Consider the following 17,205-nt stretch of genomic DNA (forward strand, 5'->3'; position numbering starts at 1 on the left):
TGCACATGGCAGCTTGTGTCTTACAGAGGTGTCTCTAGTACTAGAGCACTGAAATTCTTCCATTTAAACCTCAGGAGTTAAATTCTCCCTAGGAGCATCCCTATACCACATGAAATGGGCCTTTTGTTCACTACCTGCTGAAATGGCATGTCTGCACATCAAGCTGGAGGTGGAAAACAAGCTATCAATGATCTGGCTCTCCACCAAGCTTCTCTGCCTGTGGCTTTTGCAGTATTTGATTTCTGCCACTACAGCATCAGGCTGTGATTTAACTGCATAAACCCCTAGCATAAAAGCAGCTCATACCTTCCAGAAAGGTGTCTGTTCCTAGGATCTGCGTTAATAAAGTGTGAGGTTGATGGACAGGCTGCAGAGTTCACATGGAGCGTTACCCCTTACTGAACGAATCTTGGTCTTGCCCACCCTGCCTTTTTAAGGAAAACACTTCATAAGGCTTTGAGTTTACCGAAATGAAGTAACAAACACATATATTGCTGAAGTGATATTTGACTCACAAGGCTTTTATGCTGAATGGCATCTGTTGATTTAGAAATCTCTGTTTCACAAACTCTGGAAGGAGAGAAGCCTATATGCCCAAGTGATCGGCTGTGTTATAAAACAGCCAGAAACCATGTGTAAACCACACAATAAGAAAAAGCTTCAGAGAGGTGTGCAGTGCCTCCACCCATGAGGACTGATCATCAGGCATAGACATCAGCTTTTCCTTCTTCTGAAACAACGGTGGGATGCCTGCCTTGGGACTGAGCCGTGGTTCCTGCACACCCCAGCTGATCGGTCACTTCATTACTTTTTACATTTACAGCACTTGCCAGTGATGCTACTGTGTCTTCATTACTGAGTGTAATGAGTTTCATGCAAATGCAGCCATATCTGGGGAACAATTCAGGCAGAGTAAGATATTTTAGCTAAGACTACAGCTGACAGAGCCCACTCTTTGGCAAATTGCTTAAGTCCTTGTAATACAACAAACCCTCATCTGCCTGCAGTACATTGCAGCAAGCTCACCAGCCTTTCCATGAACAGAAAGGAATTTAGATTTTTGTTTACAGGAAAACTCCAAAATGTCAAGAACAGGAATCAACCTCATCACACTTGAATTGCATTTAGCAGCCTTGCAGTACACGAAGATATGGATGGAGGCTGTGCTTCTACACCCTGCCCGTGCAGCATAAGACAACTGCTGATATCAAAATGAGATCTAGGAACACATGATGATGGCATGTCGCAACCTTGGCAAATGGTCTGGGTGACACCACCTTTTAAGATAGGAATGTGAGTGAACCATATGTAGTGTGCGTGTGTAAAAACTGCATAAAACCAGAGGGTGCTTCCCCAAACTGATCATGTCAAAAGGGAAGAAGATCACTGACATCTAACCAGTCACCTTAAAGAAGAAAAAAACCATCAGCCAGATAGAGCAGCCTCCCAGTCAGGGTCCATGCACTGCCTGCTATCACACCTCACAGGGTGCACGTGAGCTCGGGGGTGCTCCTCACCAGCTGCAAGGAGCAGCACAGGGCCCCCCACAAGGTGAGAGCCCCCACGTCTCCTCTAGAACATGGGTGCACCCCAGATGGGCAGCGGGGGATTGCAGCCTACTTGTGCTGGTAGAGTATGTGCATATGTGTGTGTACTTGTGAAAAAGAGACTAGAATTTTGGAGAATTAAAGCTGTTTACCTGTAGGTGTTTATTAACATTTAATCAGTTTTCAGTTTTGTGATTTATCTGTGAAATTACTGGTACTGCTCCCAAATGTGCAGTTCATTGATTACTGATTAATTTCAAGTCATTATTAATTGCTTTGATCCTACTTATGGTTTAAACTACATGAACTGAATAGTGCTGCACTGCAGCACATGGATGTGATTCATCACTCACTGCTGTTTGTTTCTGTTATATTCTTAAGGATGAGAAAAGTGATTTATAGCAGGTGTCGATGAGAGTTTGAAAATAAAGCTAGGGATTAAAGAGTGCTGTTTAACCAGCTGCAACAAGCCATTGCTTAGAAAAGATGTGAGTAAACTCCAAAAGCAACCTAGATCTCACTGCGGATTTGTGGGGCGCTTGTAGTGGTGCTTAGTGGAGCAACAGGGTGATGCAGAACACCTGCACTGAGTGATCATGTTCTGCCTTGGCAAGGATTGCAGCTAATTCAGGCTCTGGTTCTCCAGCAGGGAATCACAACTTTGGCATAATCTAATTATCTCTCCATACATACATAAAATATATGTAGAACAACGACAAATATAGAGCTATATTTGTCTATATCTACAGGCAGATTACTATAATTACAAATGGCCAGACCAGAATGCAACAGTGGCTCTGAATTTTCTTACTAAGTATGAAGAGTACTGGAAACCACAGAAGCGCCATGACAGAATGAAAACCTTACCTTTCATTTACAAAAGTGTCTGTCAGGGAAAACTTAATACATACCTAACATCATTAGGAAACCAACCAGGAAAACAATTAAGATAGATTAGTTAAAACATTTTTCTAGGGAAAGGTGTCAAAATCCTTATGAAGATATTCCAATCACACAATTAAAACAGAAGGGTTTTACCCTATTAACTTTCGCTCTTCTCTCATTTTTTTGTCTTATAATACCTAAGATCAGGAATTGGCACACTACAACAGATGATTTTCTTTGCAGAATTAAGTCTGTGTGCAAAAAAAACCACAATGAAGCTGAGGCTATGGTTAGGTAATAACTATTTTTTAAGCTGAGTTAAATTTAGCTTATTATGCTAAAATTAATTAAAAATTAATTAGTTAAGCCACAGAATATTTTTCTGACAAGTATTTGATATACCTTTACAATGACTGTCACATACACAGGTTCCATCTGCTGTGCTTAAAACAGACACTTTGTGATAGCCCTGCCCAGAAAGCAGGTATGAGCTGTAAAACTTAAAGAGATTCCAAACTAAGGAAACATTGGAACTGTAAACTTACACGACAAGGAAAACAGCTTCCAGTGTGTGTCCAGTGCATCCTTGCAACTCAGCCAGCCAACGGCCCTTCTCACTTTCCTGGGAGTAATGCTACTTGGAGTTGTAATAACCTATGAGAGGCAGGACTACGCTGTAGTCTTTTCCAGGCTCCTACCCATGTTTATAACTGAATTCTCCCTTACTAAACATGTCTCCTCTTGCAGCAAAGTGGCACAACCACAGACACAATAAACCCTAAGAATGATTACCTGGTCCTCAAGTAAGCTGCAGTGCAGCCAGCAGGGCAATGCAGCCTGGGGACACGCTAATGCAGGACCAGAACTCCCAGCTGTAGGAAATATGGAGCATGGCCCAGAGCCAGGGGCAGCCGCAGCTGTGGGGCACATGCTGCAGAAACGTGACATGTTCCCAAATCATGGGAAGCACAGTGGTTTCAGAGGATACCATGTGCACTGAGTTGGCTTCAGTATGACGGTGTAAAAGTGCTGCCATTTCCCTTTTGCACGCCCTCTGCTAAAACCCACAACTCCACTACTACACAATACGATGTCAAAAATGTCATACAGACAATGACAAGTGGAGCCAGAGGATGAAGCCAGACATTTACTCTTATGTTTTAATCAATATAAACTGGATTAGGAAATTCAGTTTATGCTCCATTGTGTATTTTAAAATAAGTCATTAGAACTACTGCACTAACCTAAAGGGAATTCAGATGTTGTTGGACATCTTGGCAACCTTGATGTAAATTCATATTCTGCTTCTTTCAAAAGGCTGTATCCAAACGAGACACTGCATCAAATGTATTGTTAAGACCTTCCCCAGCATGTGCTTTGACATCTAGGCAAATTTTAAGAGTCAGAGTGGTTGAGAAACTTAAGCAACAGACCTGACGCCGCTGCATCTGACACATTCACCATTTGGAGAAAATAAGTTGCCTGTCTTCTTTTGACAGCTGAAGAGGACATCTCAGCTGCTTGGCTTCATGCTCTCTATTGTACACTCGCATCAGCGTCCTCCAGCTTCAGCAGGCAGCCAGCCATGGCACGCAGCAGGGCTGAGTGGCCTCCTCTGCAGCTGGCACTTACGTGTTGTTGGCAACACGGAAGGAACGAAGGAGACCCAGGGCACTTGGAGACACCCCTGCTGTCAAAGCAGCTAGCAGGCACCTGAATTTCATCGGTCATTTGCAAGCGTGCCGCAGTATTAACTGCCCCCTGCATGCCCCACCACAGCATTGGCAGCTTACTTCTACCTCATCTAATTAGTCACCAATAATCATTTAGCAGCCTGAGAAGCAGCTCTCAAATTGCAAGCCCAGCCTGGTTGCAGAATAGGTCTGTTTCCTTGCAATTGCACATTCTGGTACTGGAGTATTAAATGTAAATGAAGTCCTGAGAGCCTCAGAAAGATTTCTTTCCTCACAGGAATATTACAGGTTGGCATGAACACATGGTGTCACCAACCTGCCTGTGTTAAATACCCCATGAAGATGATGCAGAATATGACATACTGAAAACCACAGTAAGCAACACATCCAAGAATTGTGCTCACCCTGCCATGCATCTTTGTCCTGAGGTCCCTCTACTACTCTGAGCATTCAGATATGGCTGCTGAAATGCAATCTGTTGTTTCTCAGCACTAACAGTAAAAACCATGCATCCAGAGCCAGGCACAACTTGTCCACCATGACAGGCAGTTGTTGCAGCAGACAGAATCTGAATATGCAAATACAAAGTGTTCTAGATTAAAGAAAATAAAAAAAAAGGAAAAAGAAAAAGAAAACAGGTTGCAGGTGTTTGGGAAAGAAGCTAATGCCTAATACAACACAAACTTCTCGACCACCTCAACTTACAGATGCTAGCAGACTTAAAATACGGCTCTCTGGACAAACCACTGTACTACACAGTTTGGAATCACCAGCATCTTGCAAGCAAAGCTGAAAAACCTGGCAGCCCTAAGGTTCATTACTTGAAATAGTTTCAGTTTTCAGTCCAAGTTTTGTTTACCTGTATGACAGAACATATCCAGGCTGAGACACGCTATCAGGATTCTGCTAGTAAATCAATAATCACAACCAAGTCTGTTCAAGGGGAAGACTGTTTAACATTCACTCATTAACTGTTTTGAAAACTTATGAAGAAAGACTTGATATATTAATAATAATAATGATAATAAAAAAGATATATAAATCAAAACAGGTAAATTAACCAGTGTCCCTTAAAACATGGGGTTGCCTACTGTCAGAGGCCTGTGGTGAGGGTGAAGTCAAAGCTTTTACCACTGCTTTCTGCAAACCCCCAAATATCATGTTGCATCCACAGGATGGTTGGTTTGTGCTTCTAACTTCTCTCAGCCACAGCACCCTCCAGCTCCTGTGACTCTGCAGAGAAACTCCCAGCGCTTGCTCCTTTGTGGCTCTGTCAGCACACACAGAACAGCACCGCTGGCAAGTAAACTTGGCAGAGGCTCACAAAATACACAACTTAACAATCAAGGACCTTGTTGAGTTGGACCTCTTTATTGAACACAACTCTGGCCCTTGTCTCCCCTCTCTGTTTATAAGGCTTACCAAGTATATAAACTATTGCTCTTCAATTATGAGGACCCACATTTATGAGAGCAATTATCCTTTGTTTGTTTAGAAAGGCTATTTGTCTTTCTCCTGTCTTCTAAATGCCTCCCCGCCTCCTTTGCCCAAAACAAAGAAAAATGTTTGGATTTTTATTTGAGGGTGGGCTCCATCTGAAGTTCACTTAATGAGAGGAAATCTCTGCTATAACCATTGGCTGGGGGGAGGAGCAGGAGGAAGAGATCAAGCCTTGCTCCAGTTCAAATGAAAGCTGGGCATGGGAATTGTTTGGAGGAACAGACACAGCTTTTGCTTTTATACCTCTATAAAAATAATTATAAAGTTGGGCTGGTCTTGCTTTAAAAGAAATCTAAAAAATCATAGTACACATCAGATAATAAGTACCTCACCGTCACTGTGCACTAGGGCAGGGCAGGGTTTGAACATTTGACTGGCCTTCTGCAATCTGTTCAGGGGAGATGGAAAGTTAAAACTCACTGCTAGAGGTGTAAAAAGACCATGCTATCCCTAGAGAACAGATTAAACTACAACTTCCAAAAGAATAAAATATATCTTTGCAACACTGCTCTATTCAGAATTAATACCCCCAACACAAAACATAGCTGAGGTCTGCAAGCAAGTGTACGTGGCTGTGTGACTGTGCTTCCCCATGACTTGTCAAGTACCAAGCACAGATGTATTTCCTTAAATGGTTTCAGAAAAATGATCCTACCTGTCAGCTCTGTCATTCCTGCAACTCCAACAAGACTTTAAGACCTGAACAGCCCTGTGGCCTGCAGCCAACCGGCTATTTACCCTGAGGACCGCTATGCTTCCTTCCTTCCTTTCCAGAATTTGCATCATGCGCCATCATCTGCTACACAAGGCAACACCCAGATGAGCCTTTGAAATCATCTACTTAATGAACAGGAAAGCTTAGTTGCCTGGAAAACCAAAGGAGCAGTAGGGAAAGGAAACAGAAAGGTGATGTAGCTCCATCTTTTCTCAGCCACACACCTCCTCACCATCAGTAACAATTGAAGCTGCTTTAATATGAGATGCCCTGGGTAGGGGAAACCCACCATCATACTTTCAAGCACAAAACTCCATAGAGGTCCCTCTGAGAGAGGGGGATGGGACAGATCTAGAGTAGCTAAGCTTCATCTTGGGGGGAAAAAAATAGATTAAAAAAAAAAAAAGTGCTGCAGAACTGTGCCAACAGAAGGGAACACAGGGCTGGTGGGTGCAAAGATAGCCGCTCAGTGCGCAGTCATTGCACAACCACCAGCCACTGGAGCACAGAACAGAGACTAGAAATGCAGCATGGAAAAAGCCTTCCAGGAAAGTGGCAGTTGTTTTGCTCAACAAAGCCTGATGAGAAGATACTTAGAAGTGAAATGCATTTTCTGAAGTAGAGGATTTTTCATTATGTGACAGGGGAAACTTATGCCTTTGAGTAAAGCCCAGTGATTGCTTTGCTCTCCATGTAGCAGTCACCCACCACCCAGGCAATTTTTATTCACTAAAATTCAGTGTTTCGATGCAGAAAGATGAAAGCACCAGTCACCTGCAGTCTGAAAGTACATATTGCTCTTTATAAACCAAAGTCACTGAAAACCCCTCACACAGTTTCCATGTCCAATTATGATTAGCAGAAATCTCATAACGGGTCTTCATGACACTTGTTAAGTTATAATAAAGGAACTTATCTTTCATGATGCAGGATGCATTACACTCTCAACAAGGCCACCTCTAAAATAAAGTTTCCCTTCCTGTAGAACCTGCTTTCAAAATAAAATGAATAGTCTATAATACGTATTTATATCAGAAAATGAATCATAGAATCATTTAGGTTGGAAAGGACCTTTAAGATCATCAAGTCCAATTGTTAACCCAGCACTGCCAAGTCCACCATTAAACCATGTCCCTAAGCACCACATCTACATGATTTTCAAATACCTCCAGGGATGGCGATTCCACCACTTCCCTGGGCAGCCTGTTCCAATACTTGACAACCCTTTTGGTGATGGAATTTTTCCTAATATCCAATCTAAACCTCCCCTAGTGCAACTTGAGGCTGTTTCCTCTTGTCCTGTCACGTGTTACTTGGGAGAAAAGACTGACACTCACCTGCCTAAAACCTCCTTTCAGGTAGTTGTAGAGAACAATAAAGTCTCCCCTCAGCCTCCTTTTATACAGGCTCAACAGCACCAGTTCCCTCAGCTGCTCCTCATAAGACTTGTTCTCTTAATTAATCATGAAAAGCATAAAGATGAGATCATACAAGAGCTAAATGCCGTTCTACCTTCCAGAAGCAGTCCTTTTACTCCCCAGTCCTCTTTTTTTTAAAAAAAAACCCCAACATCAACAACTGTTTTTACGGAGTAACTTTATGCCATGTCCTAAATACAAATTTTATAGAAGACTTTTGCTGTAAAAGAGTTGTCTGGTTTGATTAATAGTCATCTTGAACAGGAAATACTTGCATAATGTGAATACATCTTGGACACAGATCTGGCTCACAGTAGGTCTTTTGTGCTGCAGAGACTAACCTGGAACTGTTCCACTGATACTGCTTTAAACAATCCTGCTGGACTGCAGTGTGTGGATATTAGCATCTGCTTCTGCAGGTTTACAGCTATCCAGCTGGAGAGGGGAACTTACCCAGGTTCCACCAGCTATGGACAAAGAAGGGAAACTGCCAGGTTACTAAACTGTACAAACTGGCCTTTCAGTCAGAAAGCCTCTCACCCCTATCGCACAGCTCAGCATCGAGTGCTTAGAGAGCTCTGAATACAGAGGGCCAAAATACAGAGAATCTAGGGTTACTCGTAAGCTGTCAAACAAAACCTCTGTAGGCAGCAGCCTCAATGAAATAAAAGTACCAAAGGACAGAGAAAGATCTGGTGAATATAGTCCACTTGAGTTTTCAGAAGATGCTCAGTTAATGTCTCTCTGGACGATCCTGAAAGAAACGGGGCAGCCAAAAGGAGAAGTATGAAGCTCTCAAAGATGAACTCTTCACTTATTTATGAGAACACGAAACAAAGTAAGAGTTATCAGTCACTTCTTGCCATTAAAGGAAGGATCTGGATAGTTCGGTATGCTCATAAGTAATCTAAAAAGTGTGGTTGATAGGAAAAAATTAATTTGATTGTTGATACATTAAACTGTTCAAGGCTATAAAGATGAGGGCTTACCCTGAAAAACTGCAGAAGTCTTATTCACACTCTGTTATTGGACATTACATTGTCAAATAATGTAATGTAGATATGAATGAAACTAATTTGGATAAACTTTCAGGCATGCACACACAAATGTACAATTTTCCATACAAAGTGAAGGAGTTTGAGCTGACCGTTACTATTGAGGAGTAAGATCTTGGGACCGCAACAGACAGTTTCACACCATATTTCCAAATAAACAATCTCTAGCCAACAACAACAAGAAAAGAAAAAGCAAAACTCTCACGAAGAAATAAAGAACAGGAAAAAGCAATCATCATCACAGAGCAAAAATACAACTCAAGGACTGTATGTGCAGTTCTGATCCTCTCATTTCAAAGCATTTCGATACGAGCAGAAAAGGTCCAGAGGAGGACACTGAGGACTAGCAAAAATAAGGAACGGCTTCTGCATGAAAAAGAATTAAACATTCTTCAGTTGGAAAAAAAAATATGATGAAGACCTGTACGGCCACAAGTAGCACTAAAAAGCTATACCTCACTGATTCTCTTGCACGAGGGAACAGAGGAGACAAATCAAACTAACCATTGATCGGCTCAAAACCAATGGATGCAGGCAGCTAACGATCTCTTGCTGGAGGATGGCACCATTTGCAGAACAAGACCTCTCCTCCTAGCCCATTTGTAATGCTTATACTTCTCACTCAGCTTCACCCTGTTTTAAATCTCACTCCTTCCCTTCCCACGTGGTTTTTAAAATCCTGTAAGCGTGTCATATAAGCATTTCCAATAAATATAGGACTGAAAACACATTACACTGCAAAGTGTTAAGAGCTGCTCTTTCTTCTATATGGAGTATTGCAAACACGATTAAAACTGATGAGTGTTCTCAAGCTCTAAGGCTGACTGAAAGGTGGAGTTAAGTGTCTCTTTTTATAAGAACAGCTGGAGCCAAATGGTGGTGAAAAACTGGTGAAGGCCATAAGTCAAGAAAGTAAGCTGTGAGCTGGGTCGAGAAAAGGTTAGGTTGTAAACAGGCAATCTGGCATTTAGGACTAAAAAAAAAGTATTAATGTGCAGTCAATTGCTTAAGCGGGTAAATATTAGGAATGTTAGGCTTCCTAATAAACATGTCTGAAGGTAAGGGAAAGAAAAAACACAGCAGGAGATGAACACTTTCTGACATCAGCACAGAAGTCAGGTAGAGCTAGGTAACAGACATGGGAAACAGTGATTTAACTTGGAGGACTGATGTGCGTAGTGCGTAAGCAAGCTCCTTAGCCTGCTAGCACCATAACTGCATGAGGGCCTTCCTGATGTTCAGAGAACTGGGAGAATAATTCTTAGACTGATTTTTGGAAACAACCTTCCCAGTACCTATATACTGGCCACTGGGTCAAGCTAGCGTTACTTCACATAAATTTTCAGTTCCGCAAAGCTGACGGAGTTTTCTCATCAGATTTTTTTAATTTTCAGCCAAAGACCATCTGTAAAAATCATATGGGAGATTTGTGATCCATGTCTGACCACCTGCAGTGTTATACAAGAACTCTGGTGGTAACAAGGGAAATTTTATTTCCCCAGAAGGTCCTGCAAGACAAAAACATCCAGAAAATGGTTGGTATTTGACACTACTTTTATTAAAATCTAGTCAAGGAAGAAAGGAGAATATTTTCCCATCTACCCAAATCTCAGGATGAGTAAACAGAACTGTAGTAGGTATACGGCAAGGAAAGGCAAGATTTAATACTAGCAGGACCTGAAATTTATTGCTGGTTATTGTCTGAGAAAAGAAATGTAATATAGAAGAAACAGCTCTCCTTTTCAGGGCATGAGAGGCGACAGAAGCGGAGCAACAGGCTCATACAAGCAGCTCACATACAGAAACCCCAACCTGGGAACGCCTGGTGTGGAAAAAGCAATTCGTTCCCAGTGAACGAAGAAGCGAAAACTGCTGTTGTCACTTGAGAAAAGGGAAAAGGGCGCTGGGGTGGGCAGAACGATCCTTTAGTTAAGTGTGTTGGGTCTGGCCAAGCCCCGCAGCAGCCCTCAGAGTGCTGTGCTTTGTGTGGGTACTAGAAAGGGGCTGGTAACACAGCAGTGCTTTGGCTGCTGCTGAGCGGTGCACCAGGGACACCAGGGCTGTCCCTCCAACATCCCTCACCTCACCAGCAGGCTGGGGGTGGGCAAGATCGTGGTAGGGCACAGAGCCAGGACAGTTGATCCAAACTGACCTAAGGGATATTCCATACCATAGGATGTCTGCTTAGATATAAAAACTAAAAGAAAGGAGGAGGGGGGGGGGGGGGGGCATTCATTATTTATGATGTTTGTCTTTGGGAGCAACCCCTACCCATACTGAAGCCCTGCCTCCTGGGAAGTGGCTGAAGATCACCTGTTGATGGGAAGCAGAGAATAACATCTTTTGTCTTCCATTGCATCCCTGTGTGTGCGACATTTGCTATTGCTTTGTTAAACTGCCTTTATCTTACCCACAAGATTTTTTCCATCCTATTTTCTCCCCACCCTGTTCTGCTGAGGAGAGGAGTGATAGGGTGGCTTGTTGGGCACCTGGTGTCCAGCCAAGGTCAACCCACCACATTAAGTTACCACAACTGCTCCAGGACTGCAGGCAATTATCAGGCAGCATAAGCCACAGTTACGGTGTTTCTGCACAATTTACAGAATAACTGTGCAGTGGCATTTTCCCAGAATATATTTTTCCCCTCTCAGCATCTCTCCACTCATGCACACGCCTGAGCTTCTGCAATAATTAGGGACACGCCGCCAGGACCAGAATACCACAGAAAGGCTCCCAGGTAGCATTGTGGCTTGTAGTTATCCATCCTGCACACACCGAATACTGCCCAATCAAAGGGTGACTAATCTTCCCTGAGTGTGCTTAAGTTACGGCGTCCTTTTATTCACATGTAGTTACAACATCAAGCAGCCCTAAGCGGTGTCCAAGTGCAGTAGCAAGCAGGCTTTGCTGCCTTACAGCTGTGAGTACTGCTTTGGAGCGATGCTGGATTGCTGCTGAAGGAGCGTAGGAGGCAGAGGGTGTGCCAAGAGCCAGGGGAATGCACGCCTGTCCAGCAGTTTAATCCCAGGAAGGAAGAAGTCAACTTGAAGTGAAGCTGCTTCAGTGAATTGTTCACGCTGACCTTCGAGACTGCCCTAATTTTACCAGTGCAGAAAGGTCACTTTTGCAATAATGAGCAACTCTATCAAAAACATTATTTTAACAGTAGTGCTGAGAACACAGCGGGTCTGTAATTGATAAAACAAGGAAACTCCACCAAGGTGTTTTTAAAGGGTTTGGTTAGAGGAAGAAGGTAAGAAAGCAACTTAATGAAAAAGCAGCAAAACAAAACACAAGACGCATAGAGTTCACTGGAGTTCAGTTTTCATGTACTTTATACATCTTTTTCAACACTAATTGCTGTTTCTGAAGTGGTTTGCTGTGCTCCAGGAACAATGAAGAGCCACCTAAATAAATAAATAAATGAGCTAAGAGCTAAGTCTCCTCTGGGCTACTTGAAAAGGAACAGGTATCGTCCAACAACTTTATTACAGATTTTTAAGTATACTAAACACCTGTAGGGAACAGTAAGAACACTAAGAAAAAAGGAAGTGAGCAAAGCAGGAGCAAATAAATTAATGACTTCGCATCAGAAAAGGAATTAGAAGTATGTTTGACGCTCAGTCTGAATCACTAGAAATACCGTACCTGTGGTAAGGAGGCACATTGCTGTAACATGAAAATAACCACCCCCTTCAATGATTCACATGATACATTATCAGTGAGGTAAATCATCATGGTTGGGCCGACAACTGCAGTATTACCAACACACAAAAACCAGGTGTAAATTGAGAGAAAACCAACACCGCTGTGAGGAAAGGTGCATGGAACATCAAAATACTATTAACTGACTTTCCTGCAGAAAAAATAAAGGTAGCTTTCCTGTATCCTCACTTGTTCTCATTTAAGCCTTCAGGAGAAAAGCCTTACCACCATGTTTTCAGGAGCTGTGGTGGCCAGCCACCAAAGGCATTCAGCTGCCTAGTAAAGCAGGTAGAACCTGGCCAGCTCCATTCTAGGGGTTAATCCTGCTCACTTTACAAGGGTAGCTATAACCCATGCAGTCCCACACATGATAGCTGAGGTCACTGCCAACACACCAAAAGTACAAGCACAAAGGCATTACAGCATACCTCAGAGAAGAACTTCACCAGTTAATCTGTCATTACTTAACTACAGAAAAAAATTAAAAATCAATACTCATAAGTTCCCTCTCACCACTTGCCTTGAGCCTCACCCCTGCAGTTTAGGACAACAATCATCTTCATTCTGCAGTTACTTAAAAATAGTTTCCTGTCTAGTGTGTTTATGTCAGCCTGCTTCTGAGCATCATGGTTCTTCTTCCAGCATTTCTTTCTGAAAGACTGCTGTCATACTGTCCATTGTCCACTTGACCACCCAGCTTGCACGTTCATACAAGAGACTGCTCTAACGGTATGCTCACTAATAAAATTCTGCTCAGTGCCATCACTTGATTCCCATCCCCTCTTCTCTATGACCAGTACACATTTTGAAAGATCTCACCTTAAGAAATTCTTGCCTATTGACATAATCTTCTGCAGGTTTTTTCACAATATTCCTCATTTTTCATAGCACCACCTAAGACCTCTGCTTCAGAATATGTACGTGCCTATGTTTATCATACCTTTAGTTCCCTGTTGTCAGTGGATTGTGGAATAGAACACAGCACTGTCAAATCTCTTAAGAGATGCAGATGCTAAATATCATTGCTACTGTGCTAGTCCTATCACTGATGCATCTCTGATTCTTTCCAAGTGCACCTCTTCCATCATGAATGTGCCTTTTCCTGGGACAGGATCCTGCCATTTGACTTTCTAGCCCAAGGCTTAGTTTACACAACGCAGGACAGCCTCCATGATCCTCAGCAGACCCAAATGGCTTTGGAGTATAGTCAACAGCCAGTGACCTCCTCAAAAACCCCCACCCAAATGCATGTCTTCAAATAGTATGTCACCCAGAATGAGGGATAAAAAGCTGTATGTGTGTTACCTACTGCTCTGTGGTCCCTAAAGCCCACAGCCCTTTTGCAGTTGCTCTCCACCCCAGCTGATCTTCTAGCATGAAAAAGCAGCCATGTCTCACCCAGGGACTCTTATCTCCTTGTTTGCAGGTTATCAAGTTTCTCTCATGCACTCCCTCAGTAGTTTCTCCTAACTCATGCAAAGATTCTGCCCTGTTTTCAGCATTTTTAATTTTATTTCCTCTCTGAACCCAGGTCTAGTTCATGGAGACTAACCAATTCACAGCTTAAGGGAAACTTGTTACTCGCCATCTCGGAAACCTCTCAGGTAACAAAGCTCCAGAGGAGATCTGTATTGCTGTTTTATATTCCCACTTCTTGACACCCTAACAGTCTTTTTATAGCCTCCATCACCTCTGTGTGTTCAGGGAGGAAACAGTACAGAACTGACTGCAGAAACAAAATTACTAAAGAAAGAAGCAGATGCTATCCCAGCTTATGCAGTAAACATTGTTAAAAGCTCTACAAACCTTGGAACAGGTTGAGTCAAATTATAAACGAGTTTCTAAAGAAAAGGAAAATAAAAAACAAACCAAAAACAAAAGGTGAAAACATCCCCCCTGAAACTCTCTCAGCCTGGAAAACCTTTTCCTCGTCAGAAACAAAGAGAAAGAAAACAAAGCCAAAAGGTGTGTGGTCTAAAGTGCTGGATTCCAACAGCTGTATCTAACCGAAATGCTCCACCCAACGCCATGCAAGCTCTTGGCATTTGACTCTCTCATGTGCCCCCTTAGGATGAAGAGATGGTGTTGCACAGCAGTTTTAGCCAGCACACTTTTTACTAAGATATGTCTTTAAAGAGACAGGCTTAGAGTTTTAGTTTTCAGCATCAAAAAGTTTCACTTTGCCTGCTGAAGTTAAGCATTTGTTGCATGCAAGTCTATTCTGTGTAGCTGGAGCGAAAGCGCAATACAATGTCAAACAAACTGCATTTGATCCTGTCTATTGGAAAAGAAAAAAAATGTTTTATTTAACAAGTCATACTATACTAAAAACTGTAAATATAAAAGAATCAAGAGTTTAAAGCTGAGGAGAGCAAAGAATTTAAAATTTAATTTGTTCCTCTTTTTAAATACAAAAATCAGGGACTTAGAAGGTGAAGCTCACAAACCTATCAACAGCTAGAAATATTTAATAAGTGGATTTTTTATTTTTGATATTTGCACAAGACCCAGTCAATGCCAATGCAAAACATGATTTAATCTGGATCTCAATATTTATACTTGCAAGTTCTTCCAAATTTCTGAAGTTTACATTCATACTGCAGAGCATTCTGAAATCATTGCTTGTATTATAAAGCGTGGCATAACAGTTCCATTTTCACTCTGATTTGATGTGACTACAAAGTTTTCCTGAACGCAGGCCTTCACTCCAACACAGAAACTTTTGATCTTCATAAAAATGTAATAAGCAAAGGACAGGACTGTAACATATAACCGCCTTAACCCAGCCAGACCAGTATTTAACTTTTTATGTATTTTACTTAAACAAAATGTAAGTGACTCTAGGGAAAGCAATGTTAATAAACATGATCATATAAACTTTATGGTGAAAATTCAATTTTACCTTTAATAGCATCTCTCAAACAGTAAACTTTATTATAAGACCAATAACTCTTAATCAGATCCTAGCATCAAAATCAGGTGTTTCATTTTCAATTTTTAATCAGTTTGTCCAATTGCTTCTTGGAATATTTCATGCCCTAAATAAGACAAAAAATGCCAATGAAAGTGTCAGAGTCTGCTGGAAACTGGACTGATGCCTTCACTCTCCTTGCTTCCAGGAAAATTTTTCTTGACCAAGAAAAGCATTCCTCTTTGGTTACTGCAAGATTCCATATCTGAGAAGCAGAGATACTAATGTAGAGGACTAGAATTTGTCCACAAAGCCATTCTGAAACTTGGGTTAGTAGCAATTTCAGAGTCACACTACTCCAAGATGATAATTTGGCACAAATTCTAATGACAACAAGAAAATAACTGTGATACGAGCTGATCATAGGTCTCTATATTTGTTTGTTTGGTTTAAGTCTCCATAATGCTCTACACTGTACTCCTACGCACTGTCATCCTCTGCACTTACTCTTAATCTTTCCATTTGAAGTTTCCAGAAATGCTCTAGGGTATTTTCACTCTGCCCTCATCACAGCATTTGCAGCACACAAATGTGTGCAGCCTGGATTTTCCCATAAGTCTACTTGCTGTTTTAAGACACTATTGTTCTTTACATGCAAACATATAATTTGCCAGACACTAATTTCTTTCTCAAGCCGTAATGTCTTTAACATATTTAAAGGCAACTCCACAAACTTTATATGCTAGGTTAGCGCATCATTAACATTTTCAGGGATGCTATTTAAATTTCTTTCCCAAGAACACACGGAAGAGCTCTTGCCCATTTGGAAATTCTGTGTAGAGGCAAACTTTCCATACTCGGTGCAAGCACTTAGGTTTTTGAGAGCCACCAGTTCCGAATCCTCAGTTTGAATGACTACACCCAGACTTGCCATAAACAGTTTCTTGACCTTCTGCAATGGGGCAAAAGGAAAAGAATAAGGATGCAAGATGCAAGCATAACCTGCTCTACCATTGTAACACTTCCACCAGACATGAAAAAAGTAATCTTGCCTTTCAACTGCAACTTTGTGTGGCTGAAGAGTGTAAAGAAAAAGAGCAATTTGTGGCCCCCAAATGCAGTTTGAAGTCAACTTTGCTCTACAAGCAAGAGCAACACCCCTACCCCTCCAGAGTCCAGGCTGAACATAAGCGCTGTACATACAGCACAGGAAAAGAGATGCTTGGGTTCTGCATGGTTAAGATTTTGTCAAAACACAGAAATATTTGAATGGAATTAAAAGTTGTAATATGCAAGGTTAATCTTTGAAATAATGAAGGACAAGAAACTTCCTAGAACATAACTTTGTTATTACTAAATCTTTGTACTTTTGCCTCACCACCATTTCTGATAATATTGAAAAAGAGTCCTACAGACTGACTTTAGTGCAGCAGCACCCAGTTTAGTACCTATCCTATGGAAAGTATAATTTAATTCATTTGCAAAGATGTATGGTGGCTAGAAAATATGTACAAGTTTCTAATGTCAAAATCATCCTTTCATGTACATTTCAGCCAGCTATAGCAGTTATTGAAAAATTTTAATTACTTGTAATGAATACTGTACCTGTAAAGGGGAAAAAATGCAGAACAACTGCATCTTCCTTCTCTACAAGCTACCGTAGTGCTAAAAGCAAACAAATCTTGCACAAGAAGTAGCGTATTGATGGGCTTATCTCTGAAGTATACTACATCATCCATGGGCACAAACCAATCCTTTCATGCTTTCTGGAAAGA

General features: G+C 41.6%; 1 protein-coding gene across 5 annotated transcripts in view; it reads right to left on the bottom strand.

Moving 5' to 3' along the window:
* The window catches only part of FBXL7 (F-box and leucine rich repeat protein 7), a 374,313-nt gene that overhangs the window by 25,037 nt on the left and 332,071 nt on the right, over window positions 1-17,205 (bottom strand). The window contains exon 1 of one of the 5 annotated variants that reach the window (XM_080377783.1): window positions 307-16,731. The exons of the other annotated variants lie outside the window; for them this stretch is intronic. The gene's annotated coding sequence lies outside the window, so the exon portion shown is untranslated. Of the gene's footprint in view, window positions 1-306; window positions 16,732-17,205 lie in introns of those variants that run through there. 5 annotated transcript variants of the gene reach the window in all.

This window comes from Falco punctatus, assembly GCF_963210335.1.
Source record: "Falco punctatus genome assembly, chromosome: 3".
Lineage (NCBI taxonomy): Eukaryota > Metazoa > Chordata > Aves > Falconiformes > Falconidae > Falco > Falco punctatus.